The 18,951-nt window shown below is 41.7% G+C and overlaps 1 protein-coding gene across 1 annotated transcript in view; it reads left to right on the top strand.

Moving 5' to 3' along the window:
• The window catches only part of LOC125916949 (protein TANC1-like), a 110,341-nt gene that overhangs the window by 16,114 nt on the left and 75,276 nt on the right, over positions 1-18,951 (top strand). The window lies entirely within an intron of this gene.

Genomic DNA, 18,951 nt, shown 5'->3' with positions numbered 1-18,951 from the left:
TCAATATTTGTATACGTTGTGGAATCATTACCACAATAAGTCTAGTTAGTTAACATCCATCACCATATATAGCTACAAGTTTTTCCTTGTGATGAGAACTTCTAAGATCTATTCTCTTAGTAACTTTCAGGTATACAGTACAGTATTGTGAACGATAGTCACCATGCTGTACATTACATCGCCAGGACTTATTTATTTTATACCTGGAAGTTTGTACCTTTTGACCCCCTTTAATTCACATTGCCCATCCCCTGAGTCATGTGTGTTGGGGTGAGTGAAGGCTTTGAAGCCAAACAGACTGGGTTTGGGTCCCACCTCAGTGTGACCTGACTGTGAATTATCTCAGTGTGACCCTGGCATGCTACCCAGCTTCCATGACCTTGTTTTCTGTGACTTTGGAATGTGAGTACTTCTGAAGGTTGTTTGGGAAATGAGAGATATAAGGTCAAAACACCTAGGTCTAAACCCAGCCTTACTCCCTTAATCTTGGGAGGGAGAGTCAGACCTGGGAATGTACTTTATTCGTCACACGTTAAGCGCCTAATTCTTCCACTCCGCAGTGTATTTATTGAGGGCTGATTGCAGTGCATTTCTTTACAACATTACCTACCGTATTCTACCTTTCCTAAAGAGGTAGGAGGCATTTTTGTTTGGTTGTGGCTTATAATAGGAGAGAAAGGGTTTTTTGGTTTTTGTTTTCAGCCCGTGTGCCTTTTGTATTGGTGTATGGTCACCCTTGGATAATTCTTGTTGCTTTGTCTCACCTAATGAGTAAGGTTTGGGTTCATTAACTGCTTGCTGCTGAAGGTTCATTTTTATCATGTGTGAGAGGGAGGAACAGCTTCCTCTTGTGTCCCCACCTTTGCTAAATGCCATTATACTTCCTGTGTTAGTTACAGGGCTTCCCCACCGCTTTTCCTTATCCCTGTCCTGGTGCGGAGGACAGGAGGGGGTCGGCTTGTTCCCTGGTTGGTTTGTTCATTCATGGAATAGGTGTCAGGCTCTGTGCTAAGTGGTTATTCTTAGATGGTCTGATTTCATACTCTCAAAGGCCGTAAGAAAGGAGCAGGCATTCTTACTTTGCTCACCTTGCAGATGAGGGTCCGTATCTGACGGTAGGTTGCCTAGCAGGTTTATAGGGCCCTGGTAACTGCTCCTGTAGTGCTGCCCTCTGTCTTGCCCCTCGCCCACTCCTGGGCCTTTCCAGGGGTGGCTCTGTCTGTGCAGGATTGGTGAGCTTTTCAATCCTTTACAGGTGCAGGCCCAAAGATCAGTTTTAGCAAGTGGTATGAGACTGTGGATGCTGTGGAGTTGGGGGTGGGAAGAAAAACATGTACTATGACAGACAGTGCTCACTGGGAGAGCGAGCTGGTGGGATTAAGCAGGGATATCGCGGCTGCTTCAGTCGGCTTGTCTTCTTTATTTTGAATGGCTCCCGAAAGACTGCCAGGGTGTGCTACGTGCACATTTGTGGATGCTATAGACAAGATTTGCTTGTTCATAACTTCCTTTTTGTTTTCTGCCATTTAGTGCCATTTGGCTGGCTTCTTTGGGGGGACTGTAGTGCCCTTGGATTACCCACAACAGTTATGAAGATGTCCTGCCCTTCAGGACTGCATATTCCACCTCCTCACTGAACTTTCAGCATCAGATCTTGTGGCCGACAGCATAATGGAAAGATCAATGACTCTGGAATAAAATAGACTTGGCTTCACATTTCAGCCTTCTCTTATTGCCTTTGGACAAGTTTAACTTCAGGGCCTTGGTTTCTTCATCTGTAAACTGGGTATCATTGTGTTCAGGGAGAAATAATGTTTGTGCAGTACATTTAAAGTAGGGCTTGGCACCTAACAGGTTTTAAGGAGCTTCCTTATTCATTCTAGCTTGAATCAACAGTATTAAATATATTTAATGTGCCAGATATTATGTTAAACTCTGGCAGGCACAAGGATTAATAAAATGGTTTCTTTCCTGGAGAAATTTAAAAGCTAGTGGCCAGGGCTGACACATACAGATTCATCACGAGGAGGTTAAGTGCAAGCCCTGGGCTGTGGTGGAGGCCAGAAAAGGTGCCTGGAGGGGTGGGAGAGCCTTTTTTTCTGGAAGGTTATACCTAAGCCTCTCTTGAAGGGATTAAATAAGAATTAACCAAGCAAAAGAAGGTGCAATGGGTGGCAGCTAAAGCAACAGCATGAGCAATGCATGGAGCATTTGGGAGCACTGTATGCAGCCTGGGTTTGGCTGGAAGCAGGAAATACTGGGGAAGGAGCCCAGAGAACCTGTGTCTGGGAAGGTACTGGTGGGCCTGATGGGCCTTGCTGAAAAACTTAGAAGATGTGAAATTTGCTAGGATGAAAAATCAAAATATAAGGAGAAAGAATTACGTTAATAGTGTTTAATAACATTGTCAGGCATTTTTCTTTTCTTTCTTTTCTTTTTTTTTTTAAAGTAGGCTTCTTGCTGAGTGCAGACCAGCACGGGGCTTGAACTCAAACTCAGTAACCCTGAGATCAAGACCTGAACTGAGATCAAGAGTTGGATGCTTAACTGACTGAGCCACCCAGGTGCCCCAGTCAGGCATTTTTATAGCGCATAGTCTGAGTTAAATAGATGATGGTGTATCCACATAAGAGAGTGATCTGCAGATGTTAAAAGAATGAGGTCAGTTTATATGTGCTCTTAAGGAAAAACTTCCAAGAATATTGTTAAATGCAAAAGGTATGTATGCATTGAGTATCTTTGGAAGTACATATCAGTATATAGAAGTGGTGATTGCCTTTGGGAGGGATGCGGGGGTCTGGAATAGAGGACAGTCTTACATTTTACTACAGACCCTTTTGTACCGTTGGGCCATTTTCCCACATGCATGCATTTCTTTAAAAAAGAAAAATACTGTAAAGAAATGACTAATGTACATTATCAGGTGAGCCGGAAACCAAGCGGCAGTGTAAAAATAACTTGGGCTACCGCACTGTAATGCTATTATGCAGAATGCTAGATTATTTCATGCTCTGACAATAATACCATTCATGGGGTGTTTTAGAGTTTCCCACTTTTACATACATTATTTCAGTCAGAATTAATCACTTTCATCTGTTCTCACAGCAATTAAAATGTTTTAAGGATTATAAATGTTAAATAATGCTAAAGTTTGGAAGAGGAAAGAAAAGAATAAATACTGTTTGCTTGATGCAGCGTCCAGGATTTGATTCCCTTCTATTCTTTGTATATGCCTTTGTAAAAAATACGACTAAATAAAATGTGCATTTACTTAGAGGATTTTCTGTTTGTACGATTTCATGTATTTTCCTGGGTGTTGTGTTTTTCTTATCTTTTTGAATAGCTGCTCTTTTTTGTGGAACGCTGTGGTTCCTTTCCCTGTGACCCCGGTGACTCACTCCTGCTTGAGTGCTCTCTAGAGTAGGTGTGTTGGTTTTCTGAGTTGATGTTCGTCTCTTCCTAGACCCTCAGAGGTAGGATGGTCCCTTTGCCCAGGGAGAGGTCTCAGCAGTAGTTATGAAAGGATGAATGTTCCTTTTGGGCTTTACAACAGCGGTGAAGGTAGAGATGGTAGATATGTGCAGCTTTCAGCCAAAGAAAGAGATTCAGGTTAAGCAGTCTTCCCAGACTCACGCAGCAGCAACCTGTAAAGTGGCTGAATTCAGTCTTGAATTCGGTTCTCCTGATCTCAGCTGCCTTTCCACTTTTCTTGAAGTCAGAGTTTTCAGTAGGTTTTGCTGGGGAAAGAGATGGCTGGGTTCCATTTAGAATGAGTGAGGAGGATTTTGATCTTTTTGAGATATTTAATTGCTCTGGTGTGTGTTTTGGCAATGGGTGAACTGGGTTCAAGCCCCAGCAGCCTGTTTGACAAGTGGTATGACCTTGGGCAAGTTGCTTAACATCTGTGGGCATTAGTTTCCCATTAAGGAGGCAGGTATAAAGAGTGTGGGCACCTACCTCCATAGGGCTATCAGAATACACGTAAAGCTTTTAAGATGGTGCCCAGCACATGGTAGGGGCTTATTCAATGCGAATATAACTTTTTTTCCCTTATGGTTTGAGGTGTTGGTAAGAGTGATGGGGAAATGAATACTCTCATACAGTGTTGGGAGAATAAATGGGGACAACTCTTCTGGAGGGCAGCCTTTCAATGTGCTAATTTAAAACATGCCAGCTCTTTGACCCAGAAAATCTAGTTCTAGAAATTAGAATGAAGAAAATAATTGTATAAATACAGTTTCATTACATGGATATTCATTACAATATTGGTTAATAGCAAAAAAGTGGGGAAACCAAATATTTACCTGAAAAGGTGCTTGGTGAAAAACTTGGTTACCCATACAATGGAATAATAAGCAGCTTTGTACAGGGTGAGAGAGAACTGAGTGGGGTGATGTGGAAAGGGGTCTTCTATTTACTGTGACTTTGAAAAACAGGTTACAGCATAGTATGCATGCTGTAATTGCATTTATGTTTTTTTTCTTCAAAGTATGCATTATGTAACTGTTTGACACACTTAAGGCTCTATGTGGAGGTTGTAGGCTCCTTTAATAGGTTTGTGTACGTAGAAAAGTCTTGAAGAACTTTGGGTGGTAAGATTGAACAGTTTTCCCTATTTAAAAAATACTTTTATACTATTTTTCCTCATTTATGTATTACTTTAATAAACCATATTAAAAAAATTAAAGCATTTTCCTCTGCTCTTAAAAAAAATAAAAAACACAGGCATTGCCCTTTTCTCCATCTCCAAATTTGAACCCTTAAACTTTTTTCTTAAACTTTTAGAAAGTTAGTTACTAAAGTTCTCCTTTGGTTTGTCTAAAGAGAAGACACTGTTTTTTGTCCTGAATTGCACTTTACTCCATAACAAATAGGATTTGCTGTCTCCTGTGTGAATTAATGTGCTATGGTTTGGCAGTGATATTCCAAACGTTTATAGTGTGTGTTTGACACTATCACTCTTGATCATTTAAAGAGTGCTTAAGAAATTAAATCATTTTACTATGAAAAATTTTTCAGGTGATTTGGACAAAGGAACTCTAGTGTACTTGACATACCTCGTTTAAACTTTCTAGGGAGGTTTCTGTCTCAGGACATTGGAGATTAAACTATCAGTGGGTCCTAGCCTTTTTTATTTCAGGTTTATATATATATTTTTTTAATTTTTTTTTTTTAATGTTTATTTATTTTTGAGAGAGACAGAGACAGAATGTGAATGGGTTAGGGGCAGAGAGAGAGGGAGACACAGAAGCAGAAGCAGGCTCCAGGCTCTGAGCTGTCAGCACAGAGCCCGACGCGGGGCTCGAACTCATGGACCATGAGATCCTGAGCTGAAGTCAGATGCTCAACCGACTGAGCCACCCAGGCGCCCCTATTTTTTTTTATTTTTTATTTACTGGTGGTGGTGGGGAGGGCAGAGAGAAAGAGAATCCCAAGCAGGCTCCATGCCCAGCGCAGAGCCAGCCATGGGACTTCACCCCACTGCCATGAGATCATGACCTGAACTGAAATCGAGTCAAATACTTAACCGACTGAGCCACTCAGGAGTCCCTATTTTGTGGTTTATGGATCACAGAATAGATTGGTTGTTTTGCAGTTAACTGTAGGAGCAGGATCTCTTTTTGTGGGGAGGGGAGAGTGAGTGGAAGGGGAGAAGAAAGGGTAAAGAGAGGAATTGGGTAATATATTTTAGAACACAAACTATCTTAGTTCTTTTTTTTTTTTTTTTTAATTTTTTTTTTTTTAACGTTTATTTATTTTTGAGACAGAGAGAGAGCATGAACGGGGGAGGGACAGAGAGAGAGGGAGACACAGAATCGGAAGCAGGCTCCAGGCTCTGAGCTATCAGCCCAGAGCCTGACGTGGGGCTCGAACTCACGGACCGCGAGATCGTGACCTGAGCTGAAGTCGGACGCTTAACCGACTGAGCCACCCAGGCGCCCCAAAACTATCTTAGTTCTTACTGAGAAGGAAGAAAACATCAGTGCTGATGTTCATGGCTCAATTTGAGACCTTCATATTGAAAAATGTTGACTTTTTAATATTTTAGGTTTGCAATCATTTAAAAAACTTGTAATCAAGTTAACTTATTTGTGGACTTTGTAAAATATTATTTTGCTAAATCATAACTGGTTAGCTTTATTGGGGTTTGAGAATATGCTTTAGATTTTAAAATTGAATGTTTTGCATTGTATATGAATTATATTGTAAAAGAACTATTATTTTGAGGGAAAAATGGATTGGAAAACTTTTTTTTTTCTTTTCTTTTTTTTTAAAGAGTGCTACTAAAGGTGTGTTTAAGTCTGCTTTTGAGTTTGTTGAAACACCTGACACCAGTCTAAGTGGAAAGATGACAGGCTTGGAGCTGGACAGAGCTGAGTGTGAATTTATTCTGCCATTTCCACACCGAGTGGCAATTTCCAAGACTAATCCTTGCCTCACTGGTTGTGAAGACTGAGGGACAATGTGTGAAACATCTGCTGCCTTGTCCAGTTAGACGTCCGGCACATACTAGTTCCTCCTGAGCTCTTAAAGTTGAGATGGAGATTCTCTCCCTGTGTTTACGCCGTGTGTGATCCGGCCCTAGAGGTGGCTAGGTGGTGGGCACAGTGTGGTGCACTGAAGAATTATGACAAGCTGAAATTCGGTCATTATTGCCATTGAGCTTTCCAGTGTAATGGCTGGTTACCAGTGTTTATTTGTCTTACTCCCTTTTAAAAAGCAAAAATTGTAGTGATGGAGTGTAAATTCCAATGTAAAAATGTTAATCTTTGAAAACCCAGAGCTGGGTTCCTGTTATCAGCCACTTGAGTGTTATCAAATCTGCTACAGGCTAACCAGATCCTATTGGGTAATCCTCCCCACCCACCCCCAAGCACTTGGCCAGATGGCGGGTAGCCAGAGGGTCAGACACTTGAAACTGAAGCTCCCCAAATGGCTGCCATTGCTTAGGATCTTCCTTGGGTTTTTATAGAATGAGATAATGAGAAAACTTCCAGATAGGTGCACTTATTAATAACCTGTCTCCATTCACACTCCACCTCCCTTCTTCCTCTCACTTAAATCTTTCCTGCCCTTGAAAGCTTCATCCAGCACCCACATTTCTCAGGATGCTTCCCAGACTTCTCCATCTCCACTCTTGTACTTCTGCCTGTAGTGAACATATTAGTGCAAACACCACTGTCCCTGCCTTTTATTTGTTAGTCTGAGATTATGACTGACCTGGGGACACCCACAGCCATGCCTTTTACTTGCTTTTCTTTATTTACATCTCCTACCTGGATGCAATGTGGACCTTCAGGACACAGCTGCTGATTTTGTTTCTTCCTCTTTGGACCAACACCTGTGTCTTGGAAAAATCCTCCTTAAAGTTTTTCACACAGCAAAGTCTTCTCTTCTTTACTTTTAATTAAAAAAAAAAAAAAAAAAAAGACAAGGAACTTAAAAAATAATTTTTTGGTGTGTGCTCTTTCCTTCAGTGTTTTCTTTTCATAGCATACATGCACATGATATATATGTTAAATTACATGCTGTACTTTTTGTATAGTTTGCTGTTTTTATGTACACATATGGTGCATATTATCTCATATTAATATGTATTTTACCAATGATCTGTAATGGTTGTGTGTTGGTCGTATTCCAGCCTATAGGCGTAACATAATTTTTTAAACTACTTATTACTTATTTTAGAGAGAGAGAGTGTGCACGAATGGGGGAGGGGCAGAAGGAGAGAGAGAGAGAGAGAGAGAGAGAGAGAGAGAGAGACTCTCAAGTAGGCTCCGTGCTCAGCTCAGAGCCTCACACAGGGCTGGATCCCACGATCCTGGGATTATGACTTGAGCCAAAATCAAGAGTTGGTTGCTCAACCGACTGAGCCACACTGACGCCCCACTTGTTATTGAATTTTAAATAACACTGTAGTGAACATTCCCCTCTGTTAACATCAATATAGTAGTTTAAGAAGATACATTTGTAGAATCTGCTTATTGTATTAGTATCTGAGTAATCTCCATGGTCTGGGACTGTTCTAGTTGTTGTGGGGTCCACTCAGAAATAAGTATTAAAGAATGAAGGATCAAATAAAACATATATACTAATAGAAAGGGATGTCACATATTTAAATAGACTGTTTATATAAAATTGACACTAAAGAACTTATGGAAACAACCTAAGTGTCCATCAGTGGATGAATGGATAAAGAAAAAAATATATACACACACACACAATGGAATAATATTCAGCCCTAAAAAAGGAAGGAAATTGTAGTCTATGTGGCAACATGTAGGAAACTGGAGGGCATTATGCTAAGTGAAATGAGCCAGACAGAAGAAGACAAACACTGCATGATACCATTTATATGTGAAATCATTTCAAAAAAAAATTAATTCATAGAAAGAAAGTAGAAAAATAGTGAACGGGGGATGGGAGGGATAGAGTTTGGTAAAATAGTACAAACTTTCAGTTATAAGATGAATAAAGTCTGAGGATCTGATATATAACATGGATCTTCAGGACACAAGTTGGTAACTGAAGTTGAAGTTGGACAACTATAGTTGGTAATACTGCATAAACTAATGAAATAAATTTGCTAAGAAAGTAGAACATAAAATTCTCACCAAAAAAAAAAAAAAAGAGGTAATTATGTGGGATGACAGATATATATATGTTTTTAATGTTTTTATTTATTTACTTATTTTGAAGGAGAGAGAGAGAGACAGAGCGTCAGAGGGGGAGGGGCAGAGAGCAAGGGAGACACAGAATCCCAAGCAGGCTCCGGGCTCTAAGCTGTCAGCCCAGAGCCCTATACGGGGCTCGAACCCACAAACTGTGAGATCATGACCTGAGCCGAAGCCGGACACTCATCTGACTGAGCCACCCAGGAGCCTTTTATTTTAAAAAAAATTTTTTTTTAATGTTTTTATTTATTTTTGAAGGAGAGAGAGAGAGAGAGAGCATGAGCGGAGGGAGGAGCAGAGAGAGAGAGGGAGACACAGAATTCGAAGCAGGCTCCAGGCTCTATGCTGCCAGCAGAGAGTCCCATGCAGGGCTCGAACTCACGAACCATGAGATCGTGACCTGAGCTGAAGCCAGACGCTCAACTGACTGAGCCACCCAAGCGCTCCTGGGATGACAAATATATGAATTAACTTGGGAGAAATCCTTTCATAATTTATGTATATCAGAACATCACATTGTGTACAATGTATGTCTTACAGTTTTGTCAGGTATCAGTACAGCTAGAAAAGAAAAATAATTTTATTTAGGAATTGTATGCACATTAAAAAACAAAAAGAGGACTGTGCATGTGTGTGCGGGTATGTGTCTCAGCGTGAATGCAGACTTTGACAAAAGAATCTACCTGTATTATAGTTATATGATATAACCTCACTGAAAGGAATGAGGGACAAAAAGCATAGACCTGACAGCTTTGGAAGATGGTCTTTTGAGTAGACACTATTGTAGTTGGTAAGATTGTTTCTCATGGAGTACAGGTTAGCAATTATGAACTGCTTTACATGTGTTCAGGGGTCTAACAAATAAATGATGGTGGATGCTGGGACCCAGATTTTCTTGCTGTTGGAGAGGGAAGTTACAGATAAGCAGGGGCACAAGGCTACAGTGAACCGTGTGGTACTGGATTGGAGTTGGAGATGTCAGTATGAACTTATGTTTAGATTAATATGGACACAGAAATTATAGATGTGTATACATATGCGGACCTTTATACATGCATGTATTTCCTAGATCTGATCCACTGCAAGGGCTTGAAAGCAATGACATTCCAGTAGTAGCAACATTCCCAAATTTTTGTTTCTAAATACCATTCTTTAATAAAAGTAACCAGGGCTCCTTGAAACATGGATAATTATAGGTTTAGAGCATCTTGTATTATCAGAAAATTATGAAGCGCTCAGAAAAGTCAAAAGGGCTTAGGAGCTTTACTCAAAGAGCCCCTAATAGCCAACGCTGGAATACTTTGAGCAACAAAATAGTGTAGTACTGCATTATAACCCAGAGTATAAAATAAATAAATAAACATGAGTTTGTACAGGGAGAAGAGACATCCTCCTCATAGAAGAATTCCAAATAGTTTATGTAGACACTTATCCCTTTAGGAGCTGCGGCTTAATTTTCCTCATTCCCTTGAATGTGCGCTGACTTTAGTGACTCACTTCTAAAGGACACAGTGTGGAAAGGGTGAAAGGTATTTTATAGTGAAGAAAACTGACAAACACTACCTTAACCGAGTGATCAAGGTTGACATCACCAGTGTTAGCATGCGCCCTTATTATAGTATGATGAGAAGGGCACTTTACCTTTGTGGTTTCCCCTCCGAACCCCGGTCTCATTGGGAGAAAAACATCAGGAAATCTCAACTAGGGTCTTAATACACAGTACTTGATCAGTATTCCTCAAAACTGTTAAAGTCATGAAAAACAAGGAAAGACTGAGAAACTGTGATGGAACAGACAAGACTAAGTAGATAGCATGAGTAATTACAAAGCGGAGTGGAAAAAGGACATTAGTGGAAAAATTAGAAAAACCCAAATGAGGTCTGGAATTTGGTTAATTTTTTTCAAAAGATATTAAAATTTTTTTCTCAACATTTAATTATAAAAACATTCAAATAAATGTAAAGAAAAGTTGAAAGACGTGTACAGTGAACAGCCACATACCCACAACTAGATTCTACAATTAAGATTTTGTGGTCTTTGCTTTATTACATACCTAACCCACCAATTTAAAGTATTTCACAGTAAGTTGCAAACATCAGTACACGTGACCTCCTCCCGCCCTACTCTGCCACAGAAAAAAAACCCCAAACTTGGTGAGAATGTAATTTCTGCCAAGGTTGTTGTCCGGTACCTACCAGCACTCACAGTTGACATTATGTCTGTGGTTGTGCCCAGAGGGGGATGAAAGGTTAGAGAAGTTGTAGGTTATGTAGGCGCTTTCCAGAGGTGATCACAGTAGCGTATGATTAGGAAGCCATGCTGGACTGAAATGGATCTGTGCTTGTGGGCACGGAGGCGTTGTGGGGCCTGTGAGTATCCAGGAAATAGCAGCTGTTTTCCTGCTACATGTTTCCAGTACCTCACATGATCTTAACCAAGATCACAGCTCACAGGATAGCTAGAGGAGAAGGCGGGTCTGGAGTGGGACCGTGTTGAATGCTCAGGTGGGAATGTATAGCGCCTGAGCATTTATTTGGGGAGAGCCCAAGGCCTCCCTGCCCATGCCATTCTTCCCTTCTCTCTGGTCCCCTGGGAAAATAAATAGAGCGGGAAGAGAGAGGCTTAGCTCTGAACGGGGGTAGGAGGACTGATCAGCTCATCAATCAGGAGAGTGTGTAATTATGTGGAAAGGACAGAAATCACTCCCTGAAGGCCACAGACTTGGGGATTTGCCCAGAAGAGGACCTTACAGCTGCTAACAGTAGCCCTATTCAGCTTGGGTGCATAATGATTTTTAAACTAATCAGGAACCAAAGCCGGAGGCAGGGGGGACAAACACAAATATCTTGTTGACAGAGCAAACATCTAGATTTTGTTGGATAGGAAGTTGCTGAGGAAGGTCAGGGTGATGTAATGGTGTGTGCCAAGCTTTCATCCTTAAACAGATGGGCCCCCGAGGTACCATCTGCAGCTCCCTGGGACCCTTCGAAATTGCTTCCTATAAATTAAATCATTGTAAGTCACTATTGAGAAATTAGTATGGAAGACATACCTGTAGTAAAACTAGACAAAGGAAGGAAATTTCCACTGGAGTTACCCACTCCCTCTTCCTCCCTTGCCTTATAAATAGACCTGAGACTTATTATTTGGTCAACTTTCTTGTTTAGTACTTGAATATCATTGCCTCCCCCAATAGCCATCCAAAGTAAACTTCCCTTTCTCCTCTTAAGTGCGGACAACTGCACTTATCCCCACCTAAGCCAGTGTCAGCTGGATATTTTTCATAAACTGCCTTGCTATTTTGGGTTTTCTGTTTTGGTTGAGGAGGAAGTAGTGTTTTTGTTTCTGGTTTTTTCTTTCATCAAAGGAATATTTGTTCTGGGAAAGCAGGGGGAGGGGATGTTTCTCAGTCTAGACCAGAGGAAGAAAATGTACGGCACCATATGTAAGTGGCTGATTATGAGTCTTAATTGGTGATGTTTTCAAGAAAACATTTTAATAAAACATTTAATGAAACACTTGAGAGCAGAAGGCAGTCTCCTGTACCCATCCTTTGATTTATTTGGAGTTGTCAGCTATGTGCCAGACACTGAGGATTCACAGTGGACCATGAAACCTCTGCTCTCAGGGAGAGACACAAACAGAGGAAATGGCAAAGTGAAGTTTGCAGAGGTATGAGTGGACCATTGAAGAAGTCAGAGGAGGAGTGAGGGGAGACTTCCTGGAGGAGATGATTCTTGAGCCACAGCTCAGGGGAGTAGTCAGGTGAGGTGTGGGTTGAATGGAGAGGACTGAAATGAGAAAGGTAAATGGTATGTAGGAACAAAGTGGAGGGAACATGGAGTTCAGTGGGAAGTTCAGGAGAGGTCCATGTAAGGTTGCTTTGGAAAAGGAGCCAAGAGGAAAAGCCAGGGAGTTGCATGCAGATGCCAGTGGGTAAGGTCAGGGACAGGAAATTGGGGTGTTAGCCTGTCAAGCCTGCCAGCTTCCGTTTTCTGGGTGAAGTGGGAGGCAAGGTCTTTTGCTAGAGCAGGACTGAGGAGAATGATGATAACAGTTTGAGATAGTTGTTGAGGGGACTTGGTTGGGACTTTTTAAAAAAGCCGCTGAGAGCTTTTCGGGGTCAAAGACACTTGATGCACTTGGTGGCATCTTTCTGTGAGTGGTGTGAGTTCTCTTCAGGGATTTCTGGCCCAGAGTTTAGGTATGGGGAAGCAGAGCTGTGGTATTGATTCCCGTGGATGTGGTAAAAGGAGAGGGTTGTAGAGAACGGAAGGTGTGGCTGTGGAGGTAAGTCAGATGATCAACGGTGGGGTCCATGCTATCAAGGAAGGAAGAAGAGGACACACTCCAGGGCATCAAAGAACACGTATCCTGGGAGTGAGGGGATGTAAGAACTGGAAGGATAGGAGGTGTGGTCATCATGCCAGAGCATTGAATTGTGACCTCTGACTCTAAACTGTGGTCCTGGGAATGGCTGACTAGAGTCAGGAGCCAAGGATTAGAAGCCCAAGTGCAGTAACAGTGAGGGTAATTCAGGTCAACTACTAAGTGCTGTATGCTGGCTCTGCGAGTAGGCACATTATTATACCCACTCATAGGAAACGGAGGCCCCCAGGAGGATAAGTAATTGGTCAAGGTCACAGTTAATAGATTATGGGGTTCTAATGTAGGTTGTCTGTCCTCCACCCCCAAACTCCTATGCTGTCGTTCCTTTAGGAGCTGACCTTTGGCCAAAGAGCCAAATCCCTTCCTCCTTTTTCTAGTATATGAGAAGTTACCAAAACCAGGTAGGTGACAGCTGAGAATTGGAGTGGAGGGTGGTGTGACTGTGGGTAGTGAGTCTCCAAGAGGGGGACAGACTCAAAGAAGGGTGTATTTTTAACATGAGTTTGTAAGAGAAATGGGTTTGGCCAGTGTCTCCTGGTGGAGAGGGGCCCTGTCAAAGGCGGGGAGGGGGCTGGGGAGTTAGTGTTTAATGGACACAGAGTGTCAGTTGAGGAAGCTGAGAAAGTTCTAGAGATGAATGATGGTGACAGTTGCACAACAATGTGAAGGCACTTAATGCCACTGAAGTGTACATTTAAAAATGGCTGAAATGGTAAATTTCTTGTTGTGGTATGTTTTGTCACAATAAAAAATAAAAAGATGGTGAAAGGAGAAAATGATAATTGCTACCACTTAACGATTTTCCCAGTATAAGATGGATGCATTTAATATTTGAATGTATGCTGAGGATTCTGCTAAGTGCTCTACGTGTAGTTTTATTTAATCCAACTTCAGAGATGAGGTAAATTCTGTTGTACAGATGAGGAATCTCAGGTTTGAAGAGATTAGGCAACTCACCCAAGTTCATGTATGCAGAAAATGGCAGAGGCCAGACACTACCAGATCCCCCTGACTCCAAAGCCCTTGCCATTAACCCCTAGGGAATTGAACAATGGAAAGATGGTTCCAGAGGCAATGGTGGAGAGGGTGAGGGCCGGGTTGTTGGCAGAGGGGGACTGGAATAAGGAAAATGCTGGACGATGAGGTTGGGCAAGGAGGGAGAGCAGTAGGACCATGGGGATGGGAGATTAGATGCAAGGACTCCTGTGTCTAGATTGGGCACGAGCCCTGATAGAACTTGTGGAAAGGCCGGCCAATACTGACTTGTCTCTGAAGGGGCTGGGGCTACAGAGAGTGCTAAGAGCAGAGTGTGGGGGGAGGTGTCTGCCATCTGCAGTTTTGTTGGCAGAAAGTTCTTTCTGGACCTGCAGGAGGAGGGGCTGGAGGTGTGGAAAGTGCAGAGACGGGGCTCAGCCTGTACCCTCTTTCTGAACTTACCGTTTTCCTCCTGAACTTCTTCTTTACACTGCCTGTTGAATCTGAAGTCAGCCTGATGTTGAATTCAGGTGCATGAATGCAGGGAGGAGGAGGTGGTGGAGACAGGGGAAAGGATTGGCTATATTTCTAATGCTGACAGAGCAAATACCAAGGGTGAGGTCAAATCATGGCCAGCTCTCTGTCTTTGTAGCTGATCAGCAAACTGCAAAAGTTTTGCTGCAGCTTTTCTTTCTTTGAAACAGAATGGTGTGAAATATATATAGCAGGAAATAGAGACACCTGTCTCTTCACGAAGTTTTGGAGGTTGTAACCTGAAACTCCTAACGTGTATCCTGGCTTCAGTGGTGGTCAGTGGCATTTGTGATCCCAGGGTGGAGATGTGACTCTATCTCAGATATTTGGATTCGGCGAGGTGTTTGTGAGGTGATCTGAGCTGTTTATAAGGGAAGTGCTCTGTTGAGAGTTCCTGTTATTATTTTACTTCACGCGCGTACTTTGGATTCAGCAGAATTCTTTTATTCTCCTGCTGGTGGTTTTCGATTTGGTGCTGAGAGACAGGCTCCTTGAGCAATGCTGTCTGTGTAACAGTGGTGACTGTGGACAGCGTGGCCTGTGATTATATAATAATTTTGAATAAATAAAGAGATGTTCTCATGACAGGTCCTGCAAGGGCAGCCTGGAAGCCAGCATCATAAGGGATTAAGTTGCACTGCAGTTAAAATTTGCAGCTGTCAGAGGTGCTGCAGCATGTCAACCGTAACCTCCAGGTGTAAACAGACCTTCATCAGCATAGTTGAAAAGTGCTGGGAGGCTCTGCGCTCAGCAGGATGCTATCCATCCAAAGTCATTTGCAGAACCTTGTTCCTGGCTGTGATATGTTTTACGCCCAATAGCTGGCTGGATCTATAGAGCTTTACAACAATTCTTTTCAAGGGAAGTAAGAGAGTTTATATGGTTGCTGGTGCCAAACTCTGATGAATCATTTAAATGTCCTCTTTGCTGCCCTTTTTCTCTGGCTAAGAAACACTTGGGGGCCAGGTAGAAGAAGGCAAATGGGATTTACCTTAGAATGAAAATAGGACTAAAATAACAATAACGATGGTAGCCCTTAGTTTGGGAAATAATAATGGCTGACATTATAATGAGCGGTTATCTTCTGGGCCAAGTGCCTTCCGGGTATTATCTAAAAGCCTCTCTGAGAACAGGATCGTGTCTTTTGTTCACAGCTATATTCCTCCAGCCAAAAACAGTGCCTGGCACAGAGGAAGCACTCCAGTGGATGAATTTAGCACAGATAAGGATTCTGAGGCACAGAGAGGGTAAATTGCCTGCCCAAGGCCACACCATTAATAAGTGAGATTCTTTGAGAATAGGTTGATAGTGTGGAAGGCACAGAAAATAATAATGTATCTTTGAAACCTCTTGATTGAAAATATTATTTACTATGGTCACAGAGGTGTCTTGGGTTTTACAAAAGTTAATTTATCCATCTATTAAAAACTAATCTTTATAATTAATTTTATTAATAATAAATGTAATTATATAATTTTATAATTGTAATAATGCTTACATGAAGATTACATGAGAAAGAACTTGGAACACTGCCTATACTATACACGCTCATTGTGTTTGAAAATTTGCCTTGAGGATCCTTTATCTTTTAAAGGATGTTTGATGGTTCACTTGGTTTTAATTTTGAAGTAAAGAAAAAAAATTTTTTTTTTTCACAATGGGGACTGTCTTTAAAGGTAGATCTGCATGAGAAAATATAACTCAGAGACATCATAGGAAAGCCAGGAGTGAGGTCTGAGTTTAGTAATAACAATGTTATGTTACCAGCCAAACACAAGATGAATACAAAATATTTTCTTAGCCAAACAACTAGAATACAGTATTTTAGTAGGAGTAGTCTGTAGAGCACCAAGAAAGGTATTTTAGAAGAATGTGTCATTGTTGAGCCTGATAGTCTAAACATTTTTGACACAGAGACCTATCAGTAAAATACTTTTGGTCACGCTAGAACATTTGTATATTTATGAATTATAGTCATTATAAAACACACAAAAATAAAAATAAAAGAATGAGACAAATAAACATGATTAAACATTCTGATGTTTTCTTTCTATGTCCAGGAGGTCACCTTGTACCTTCCACATCTGATCTGGTTTAGAAATACTGAAAGTAATCCAGAAGAGAAAGCACATAGCATTTTCTGATGGATGGAGTGGTGTGGGGATGAGCAATTGACAGAGAGGTAAACTGTCAGGCAGATTGAGTGTAGGATGTTTTGCAGAGTGAACCAGAACACTGTGCCTGGCCATCTGCTTGAAAATGTTGGTGAGGTGGTCACAAACTAAACTCCTGAGGATTAAAGTGTCCCCATTAGAATGGTCACATCACTTCCTCATAACTGCTTATGCTAGACTCGCTGAGTTAGAGGGAAAAAGTACAGTTCATACGCTAAGGTTTGCAAAATTGCTTAAAAAAAAATTTTTTTTAATGTTTGTTTATTTTTGAGAGACAGAGTGCGAGTTGGGGAGGGGCAGAGAGAGAGAGGGAGACACAGAATCTGAAGCAGGTTTCAGGCTCAGAGCTAGCTGTTGGCACAGAGCCCAATGAGGAGCTGGAACCCATGAACTGCGATATGACCTGAGCCGAAGTTGGACTTTTAACCAACTGAGCCACCCAGGCACCCCTCATTGAAAGGTATTTCAACTATTTGAAAGGAATAGACCTGAATGGAGTAGTATGGAAGTCAAGTTGATTGTTTGCAAGTGAGCAAGTGAAGTAAGATGAAATCACTGGACCTGACCTTGGGAAGAGGTGTGGGTGGGTAGAGGGGTAGTGAGGAGGTGTTGATTGTGGCTCCAGGAGAGATCAGGGTGGAGGGTGTTGAGGCCTCTGGAAAGGCAGGAGTAGAGCAGAGAGTGGGGCACTTACTGTGGTTATTATGGAATATCTGCTGGTAAATTAGTCGTAGTTTCCCCACAAATTAACATTTTCTAAGATTGTCAAATACCTTACCTGTTTCTGGATTTAAACACCATGGAGGTGGGGTGGGGCACTTGGCTGGCTCATTTGGTTGAGTGACTGACTCTTGATTTCAGCTCTGGTCATGATCCCAGGGTCATGGAATGGAGCCCTGCATTGGGCTCTATGCTGAGTGTGGAGTCTGCTTAAGATCCTCTCTCTCTCTCTCTCTCTCTCTCTCTCTCTCTCCCTCTCTCTCTCCCCCCCCTCCCTCCCCCCCCTCCCTCCCACACACACACATTTGTTCTCTCTCCCTCTCAAATAAAAGAAATAAAAAGATCATAGGGAAGGGAGGCTGTCAAGTTAACAAACTGTTGTTTGCTTATCTGGGTAGAGTCCTGTAGTAGCATTCCATGGCAGAAGTCGTCAGCCTGGCAACATTGGTAAGTGCTTCACAACAACAAGTGGTAATGAATATGAATTTTTTTGAGATGATGGTTGAGGCAGATTGATCACCTAGTTTTCTGTTAATCTCTGGGACTGGGTTTCACTACTGGGATAAGTGGGGAAATGCAGACAGAGAATTCAAATTGTTTCTTGAAGGACTAAAAGCAGACTGGAGAAATAACTGATTGATTACCCAAAGCTTCATTTTCTTTTATTCATTATCTACAAATAAAATACTTGAGTATTACTGGAATGTTTTCAGGAGAGGCATTCTACAACAAGAGAGAAAAAAGCCTCTTCTGGAAATAGGTGGGCCAGATATTAAAGAACCAGAGGAAAAGGCAACATGGGCCACTGAAGGGTAACTTCCTTTCCCTTCGGAACTTCTTTGAAAGACAAAATAAATAGAGGGACCCAGTCTTTGGCAGCATTCGGCTCTGGAGAAGTTTTTTAAAATGATAGTTACAATATCATTTTTAGGGGCACCTGGGTGGCTTAGTTGTTTGAACATCTGACTCTTGATTTCAGCTCAGGTCATGATCCCAGGGTCATGGGATAGAGTCTGATAGAGTCTGCATGGAGCCCAGCATCAGACTCTGTCTCTCTCTCTCTCTCTGTCTCTCTCTCTCTCAAAAAAACAAAAACAAAACAAAAAACAAAACCAAACCCAAAAACAAAAACCCAGTATCATTCGTATAACATTCTTAGAACATTCCTGTCCTTAATGTTACATAAAAAAGGCTTAGTCACTCATAAATTATTGGTTGGTGTGTTTGTGGCTTCATGGGGAATATGAGAAACCGTGATAGTTGGCAACTACTTAGTGCCAGGAATAGAATTAGAAACTGATAAAATAAGGATTTGGGGTTGTTGGGAGTCCTTGAGAAAGGTGACCTCACTAAAGAAGTGAATCAAGGAAAGTTATATTGATTCCAGAAACATTACTCATTAGGGCAATGCAACCGAGTCCTTCCTCTCTGAATGAGAATTCCTGGGAGCATCCTGTCTTAACGCAGGGGTGCCCATAAACCCA

This window comes from Panthera uncia, unplaced genomic scaffold (genome assembly GCF_023721935.1).
Source record: "Panthera uncia isolate 11264 unplaced genomic scaffold, Puncia_PCG_1.0 HiC_scaffold_1345, whole genome shotgun sequence".
Taxonomy (NCBI): Eukaryota; Metazoa; Chordata; class Mammalia; order Carnivora; family Felidae; genus Panthera; species Panthera uncia.
This window is presented reverse-complemented; position numbering and strand designations above follow the sequence as displayed.